This window comes from Triticum aestivum, chromosome 5B, assembly GCF_018294505.1.
Source record: "Triticum aestivum cultivar Chinese Spring chromosome 5B, IWGSC CS RefSeq v2.1, whole genome shotgun sequence".
Lineage (NCBI taxonomy): Eukaryota > Viridiplantae > Streptophyta > Magnoliopsida > Poales > Poaceae > Triticum > Triticum aestivum.
In genome coordinates this window covers 653,383,524-653,392,234 of record NC_057807.1, presented here as the reverse complement: position 1 = coordinate 653,392,234, position 8,711 = coordinate 653,383,524, and positions in this window count along the sequence as shown.

Below are 8,711 nucleotides of genomic sequence, written 5' to 3'. Positions count from 1 at the left end.
CAGTCCAATCCGGCGCGCACCGCTCAGTCGCTGACGTCACGAAGTGCTTCGGCTGATACCACGACGCCGGGATACCCATAACTACTCCCGCGTAGATGGTTAGTGCGTATAGGCTCGTAACCAACTCAGATCAAATACCAGGATCTCGTTAAGCGTGTTAAGTATCCGCGAAAGCTGAACAGGGTCAGGCCCACCTATCTCGTAGGCGGTCTCAACCTGCCCTGACGCTCCGCCACAAAGATCCACTTGTGGGTGCTCCACCAGCCGACCCGACTTTAGTCTCCACATGTATCATGTATAAGTATATAGTATATACCCGAGATCACCTCCCGAGTGATCTCGGCCCAATAGTATAGCACAGCAGATGGACAAGAATGTAGGGCCAAAGATGAAAAATACTAGCATCCTATACTAAGCATATAGGATTGAAGGTAAAGGTATCAACAGTAGTAACAAGGACAGGCTATGCATCAGGATAGATATAACAGAAAGCAGTAACATGCTACACTACTCTAATGCAAGCAGTATAGAGTAGAATAGGCGATATCTGGTGATCAAGGGGGGGGCTTGCCTGGTTGCTCTAGCAAGAGAGAGGGGTCGTCAACTCCGTAGTCGAACTGGGCAGCAGCAGCGTCGGTCTCGTGGTCTACCAGAGAGAAGAGGGGGAAGAAACAATGAATACCATGCAAACATATGCATATCAATGCATGACATGACAAGTAACGATGCTAGGCATGCCCTAACGTGGTATGAGGTGGTACCGGTTAAGGGGGGAAAACATCCGGGAAAATATCCCCGGTGTTTCGTGTTTTCGGGCAGAGGAGCCGGAGGGGGAAAGTTGCGGGTTCAATAGGTTAGGGGTGTGTGGCGGACGAACGGACTGCGTATCTGGATTCGTCTCGTCGTTCTGAGCAACTTTCATGTTGAAAATATTTTAATCCGAGTTACGGATTAAAAGATATGATTTTCTAAAGATTTTATTAATTTCTGGAATTTAATTAATTATTTAATCCAACATTATCCAGAATAGTAAATGCTGACGTCAGCATGACATCAGGGTGATGTCAGCAGTCAACGTTGACCATTGACCTGGTCAACCTAACGTGTGGGTCCAGTGGGACCCACCTATCATTCTCTGTTTAGTTTAATTACAGATTAGTTAATTTAATTAGTGACTAGGTTAATCTAATCAGGATTAATTAACTTAATTAATAATTAATTTTATTAAATCATTTTTATTTTTATTAATTATATATATATATATTTTTAATCCCTTTTTTTAAAAAAGAAAGAAAAGGAAAAAAACGTTATGGGGCGGGGCCCTGTGGTCAGCGGCCCATGGGGCAATTCAGCGCGCGGGTGCGGGCGCTCGCCCGAACGGGGCGCGGGCAAGGCCGTGGCCGGCGGCGCGGCGCCGGCAAGGGGAAGCGGGGGCGAGGCCCGACGTGGTGGTGGCCGGGGCGGCCGTCGAAGAGGCGGGGGAGCACGGGGCCACCGCAGCAGCGGGGCACTGGCTGAGGCGGCGAACGGCGCGGCCATGGCGAGTGGTGGCCGGCGAGAGGGGACGGGGAGGAGGAGGAGGACCGGGGTCCTCACCGAGGGAGCATAGGGCACGGGGCAGTGGGCTCGGGGGAGGTTGGGGAGGACTGACGAGGAGGAGGACGGGGACGGCGTTGACGGAGTCGAGGCCGAGGAGCTCCGGGTGGCGGCGATTGGCGTCGGGGCGACGAACACGACGTCCTGCGGAGCTCGGGGAGGAGGACGAGGACGCGAGGTCCGGCAAGGAGGCGGTCGGGTCGAGCGGCGTCGGCGGGGCCTTCGGCGGCGGTGGTGGTGGTGGCGCACGGCGATGACGAGCGGGTGCGGTCCGGTGGGTGGCTCCGGCGACGGCGGGGCGCGGGGTTCGGGTGCCCCCGAGCGGCGGCGGCGTCGAGCGCGGTCGTCGGGGCAAGCGGCGGGGCGCTGCCCCGATCCGATCGGGGAAAGGGAGAGCGGCGTGGGTCGGGGAAGTGGGGGATCGATCCCGATCCAGATCGGATTGGGAGAGGGGGAGTGGGAGCGAGTGGGGAATAGGTTAGGGTTTCGTGTGTTGTGGGGGGGCATGTGTACGCCAGGGGTGGGCTTGCCTGGGCCAGTTGGGTTGGCTAGCTGGGCCGGTTGGCCCATGTGGGGGGGGCCTTGTTCTCCTTATGCTTGTTTTGTTTTGTTTTTTCCTTTTCTAATTTTGACCTTTTCCTTTTATTTATTTTCTTTCTGTTTTTTTATCATTTTAAATCATTTAGACATCTTCTAAAAATGTGATTGCTGTACCATAACTACCCTTGTAATATTTGGCACCCACTGACCATTTTTGTTTCTACTTTCGAAAACTTTTATTGTCGACATTAATTTTAAATTTTAATTTGACGCAGTTTTGAACTAACGCGAGATTAGCAACAGTATTCGAGGTGACGTGGCATCTTTAGCGGAGGGTTACTGTGGCTTAATTATCCGGGCGTCACAATTCTCCTCCACTACAAGAAATCTCGTCCCGAGATTTAAGAGGGAGACTAAGGGGAAAGGTCTGGTTACGAAATTCTAACGAATCTTATCGGTCTTGGTTGTTCTTCTCGAAGAGGTCGATCCATTACGTTGATGCCTTCAATTTTCTGCTTCAAGTCATCAAGATGAAGTCGCTATCCTTTCTTCGGGGGTTCCATCGTACTTACGAAAGAATAAGGGGTATTCCGGGAGAACGAACCTCTACAAGGTTGACTATCTGGTCGATAACATTGGGGAAGGTGGCAGAAAGTAACTCTCGAATTTAAACTTAAGAAAATATCGAGAGCAAAGTAATGAGGTTTCAGGGGAAGTTTCGAGCAAGCAGACGACCGTTCGATGCCTGAAACAGGGCGTGAAAGGGGCTCAAAGCAATCGGGAATAAGTATTGCGTCCGATAACAGATTTGATGATCCCTCGGAAGGTGGCTCGTGAATTACATACGAGGCCACACGCGAGGAACAACCTTGGGAACAGGGGGGTGCAGGAGAGTCAGGTTTCGATCCTGTGGAACTGTGGGTTATGGGCCCACCATGTGGTTCAAAAGTAGGAAGGACGCCGACATATTGCACGGTCATGGTAGCAAGGCATGTCAGAGGGTAGCCTGTCGATTATGTCGGCAACAACGTCGGTACCAAGGGCGAGGGACGAAGAGAACCATTTTCCTGCTCTTTAGGACGAGGCGGACCAATAGGCGAAGTTCTCGTCCATCGGTGGTTACCGGAATGTCATCAACAATAGAAACAGGGTCTTGCTGACAGACTTGTACACCGAGGTGTTTACATAAGCAGGAGAATAATACTTCTTAGATCATATAGATCTCAAGAAAAGGTTAAACCAAACAACAGAAAGGAAATATGGTTATCAAATTACACAGAAAAATGGCAAGGAAAATGTGTTTAAACACATATTTCAGGGTTATATCCCTTCCAAGGACAAGCGGAGCATGATGTACATGACAGGATAGAAAGTAGAAAACCATTAAGGTAAGGGGAAGGGATTTCATGGTATTACCCATACAACGGTGTCTGGATAATTGAGCAAGATAACATTTAGCATTGTGCTTCAAATGTTCTTGTCAAAAATCGGAGTACCACAGACATGCTTCGAGATAGCATTGACATGGTCAACAGGAAGATCAAACTTTGAAAACAAAAAGGAGCCACGAGGAACAACTTATAAAATAGGTCTTACAATTTCCTCCAGGAAGAATGGTTGTCCTTGCAAAAGAAATTATAACGATAGGTCCTCCACCCAGGGGGGGTGCTAGGCATGACATCATGTTACCGGGTCATAAAAGACCAGTGTTATAACTCTTGGAAAAATGTTCCAACCATCATATCTGACTGAGATTCAGATTTGATCGGTGTTAGGATACCTTGGACTCAGGATGCCTGAGAAGGAAAGGTGCAAAACAATTTGACAAGATGTCATTGTAAGATTCTCGGTAAATCTACTACGGAAGCGAGTTTCGAAATAGGAGCTCATCATTAAACCCATGAAGGGATAAGATGGTAGCTGATGATCTCAGCGACAATTCACCGAGGTTTCCAAAAGGATGCATTTCCACAAGTATGTGAACAAAGAAAAACACACCCAATTAAACATCCGTTGAAAGGTGCAACCGTAATGTGGGCTTACAGTAGCATGATCAATGTCGGAATGGTGGTTCAGCAACCGATAGGCTAAGAATGAATTATCAATCATTAACTCCAAAGCAATAGGGTTGCTAGAAGTGCAGAATCCAACCAACACCGTTCACTTGTGGGTACCCCGGTTGGAATCAACACGGGAACCAAGAAAGAATGGTGATGGTGAGAAGTATCACTATACCAAGAATTCTTAAGAGGTGGAGTAATCCTCATGACATTCTTGTCATAAAAGATGGTAATACTCCAAGCTAAAGAAGAACAAATGTTGGATAGTAAGGATCTCAAGGTATAACACGAAACATGAACACGTTTGTGTTGAGCGGAAGGCAATAAAGTGGTCGCTGATAACACCAATCATCGAGGGTAAGGATGGTATTTCTCATCATGATTTCAATAGATCTCTTGGAAGAGCTCAGAATGTTGATGATATTCACGACACATTTGTCGCGAGAGTTCATGAAGATGTAATCGATCGGCGACGACATCAAGTCAAAGTAATGATAAAGTGAAAGGTTATTGGAACCAAGGGTACGACACAAACTCGAAACCAAGCTTGTTGTTCAAGGAGAACTGATATGACGAGGAAGATCAACGTAAGTTTAGCCCATCATCAAAAATTGTGCTCCGAAAAGGAGGACCAGGTAGCACGGTTAAAATTTAGCCGATCAGGCTAGGAAAGACTTAAAGGATTAATAAACTCGTAAGCAACGAAAATTACTTAGGGTTATCGAACCAAAATGTGGAATCGTTGTTCTCGATTGACGACAACCCAGAACCCGAGAAAATTGGAATCTGTGAGAAATAATAGTTGATGAAGAACCCATAATAAGTTATGCAGCCCCATGATATTCTTGAGATACCAAGGGGGTAATACTCGACGACAAATCAAAGTAGAGGTTGGACTGGGGTATTACTCTGTAGAAGACAAGTGCTTAAACTTGCAGGAGAAATGGTATTTAAAGGAGATCATGGTCGGAACCACGATTGCAAAAGGCCAGATCCCAGATATAAGATGTACTTATACCAAGGGAATAATTAATTTAAGAGAAGCTTTAATGATAAGATCTACATCGTGTCCATGGGCATGAACACAAAGTTCAAGGTCGACTCCCACTTCCATAATGCATAACCTTCCATTCACTTCTCGTTCTCAAAGAAGTTGTATGGTAGAAAATTATCTGCTAAACACTAGAAGGGTTGACTTGTCAAAACCTTCCGGTTCATACGGTTTTTAAGGAAGGTATAGGTTCAACGCAATGGGGCTTCTTAGAAACATATACCACAAGTTTCAAGAGTAAATATCACAAGCTCGAAAGCAGAGCAAGGTTGAGAAAGTAGATGATACAATTTACCAAAGGCATTATGTATCCAAGGGAAGGCTCACAAGGTTATTGAATATGAATGACAATGTCGGATATAATAATCCAATAGTGGATAAGGCGATCCAAAATGGAGCTGAGGTGAGTATCGATACTCAATCAGAGGAAGAAAAATGCGAATGCAACGAGTTATGGAATCATCTGAATAATTCAAAGCTTAAATGCAAAGGAATTATGATTTCCAAAACAAGGGATCAGAAGCAGACGTTCTGATCAAGGATGGGTCAATTGTATATACCAGAGGCACAATCGACGACAGATAGTTTGGTCGAGAACCAGCTCAGTATCAAAATGACGTCTGAGCCGGAAAGATAATCCTAGGACTCGACTGATGATTGTGAACATTCACAACGTATTGAATCAACAGACTCAAAAATGATGGTGACAAGGATGCCAATATGATTACTATACTTATGGGATTAATCATAATGAAAGCAAACAAGAAATTCCAGAGCAATAGGTTGCTGAGGATTTACGGAATATCGAATGGTATTTCGAAGACTTTTGTGTAACACATGAACAACTGGGGGATGAGCGGATACTCGATAAGTGCGAGAGTTAACCGTAGGGGTATTCAGGTGACAAAGAACAGCAGGGCAGTAAGCTCAAAGGATTATCAAACAACGACGAGTGTTACGGGGTATCTTGTAATAACAAGACCAACTGGGGATGAATGTAAGAATAACAACTGCAAGTACTTATCCATAAGGGTTTACAGTGGAAGGGGAATTGCAAACGCGATGAACACAAGTTCTCGAGTTAACAGCGGAGAGCATCTTCAGGGTCTTCTGGTGCGGCAGGACGATCATCAGTAATAAGGGGCTCTCCGGGTGAAAGTGATAACGAGATACTAATGTTAGATTTAGTAAAATTCATTTAACCCGAATAGAGGAGAGATCAGAGTCCCAGAGTAAAGGTCAAGGAGTAAAAGATCCTAATACCACCCAATGGCGACGTGGGCCCGTAAGCCACACGGCCATGTTAGTAAAAGTTTTTCAACGACTAGACTCAACTTCGGCCAAGGAGTTGGAAAGGGGGATTCCTACATGCAGTCGGCTCTGATACCAACTTGTGACGCCCCCGATTCAATCGTACACTAATCATGCACGCAAATGTGCACGATCAAGATCAGGGACTCATAGGAAGATATCACAACACAACTCTAAAACATAAATAAGTCATAAAAGCATCATAATACAAGCCAGGGGCCTCGAGGGCTCGAATACAAGTGCTCGATCATAGACGAGTTAGCGGAAGCAACAATATCTGAGTACAGACATAAGTTAAACAAGTTTGCCTTAAGAAGGCTAGCACAAACTGGGATACAGATCGAAAGAGGCGCAGGCCTCCTGCCTGGGATCCTCCTAAACTACTACTGGTCGTCGTCAGCGGGCTGCACATAGTAGTAGGCGCCTCCAGTGTAGTAGTCGTCATCGACGGTGGCGTCTGGCTCCTGGGCTCCATCGTCTGGTTGCAGCAATCGAGTAGAGATAGGGGAAAAAGGGGGAACAAGGCAACCGTGAGTACTCATCCAAAGTACTCGCAAGCAAGGAGCTACACTACATATGCATGGATATATGTGTAAAGGGCCATATCAGTGGACTGAACTGCAGAATGCCAGAATAAGAGGGGGGTAGCTAGTCTTATCAAAGACTACGCTTCTGGTCACCTTCGTCTTGCAACAGGTAGAAGAGGGTAGATTGAAGTCCTCCAAGTAGCATCTCCAAGTAGCATCGCATAGCATAATCCTACCCGGCGATCCTCCCCTCGTCGCCCTGTGGAAAAGCGATCACCGGGTTGTCTGTGGAACTTGGAAGGGTGTGTTTTATTAAGTATCCGGTTCTAGTTGTCATAAGGTCAAGGTACAACTCCAAGTCGTCCTGTTACCGAAGATCACGGCTATTCGAATAGATTAACTTCCCTGCAGGGGTGCACCAACTTACCCAGCACGCTTGATCCCATTTGGCCGGACACACTTTCCTGGGTCATGCCCGGCCGCGGAAGATCAACACGTCGCAGCCCCACCTAGGCTCAACAGAGAGGCCAGCACGCCGGTCTAAACCTAAGCGCGCAGGGGTCTGGGCCCATCGCCCTAAGCACACCTGCACATTGCGTACGCGGCCGGAAGCAGACCTAGCCTAGTGGCGTTCCAGTCCAATCCGGCGCGCGCCGCTCAGTCGCTAACGTCACGAAGTGCTTCGGCTGATACCACGACGCCGGGATACCCATAACTACTCCTGCGTAGATGGTTAGTGCGTATAGGCTCGTAACCAACTCAGATCAAATACCAGGATCTCGTTAAGCGTGTTAAGTATCCGCGAATGCCGAACAGGGTCAGACCCACCTCTCTCCTAGGCGGTCTCAACCTGCCCTGACGCTCTGCCACAAAGATCCACTCGCGGGTGCTCCACCAGCCGACCCGACTTTAGTCTCCACATGTATCATGTATAAGTATATAGTATATACCAGAGATCACCTCCCGAGTGATCTCGGCCCAATAGTATAGCACAGTAGACGGACAAGAATGTAGGGCCACAGATGAAAAATACTAGCATCCTATACTAAGCATATAGGATTGAAGGTAAAGGTATCAACAGTAGTAACAAGGACAGGCTATGCATCAGGATAGATATAACAGAAAGCAGTAACATGCTACACTACTCTAATGCAAGCAGTATAGAGTAGAATAGGCGATATCTGGTGATCAAGGGGGGGCTTGCCTGGTTGCTCTGGCAAGAGAGAGGGGTCGTCAACTCCGTAGTCGAGCTGGGCAGCAGCAGCGTCGGTCTCGTGGTCTACCGGAGAGAAGAGGGGGAAGAAACAATGAATACCATGCAAACATATGCATATCGATGCATGACATGACAAGTAATGATGCTAGGCGTGCCCTAACGTGGTATGAGGTGGTACCGGTTAAGGGGGGGAAAACATCCAGGAAAATATCCCCGGTGTTCCGTGTTTTCGGGCAGAGGAGCCGGAGGGGGAAAGTAGCGGGTTCGATAGGTTAGGGGTGTGTGGCGGTCGAACGGACTGTGTATCCGGATTCGTCTCGTCGTTCTGAGCAACTTTCATGTTGAAAATATTTTAATCCGAGTTACGGATTAAAAGATATGATTTTCTAAAGATTTTATTAATTTCTGGA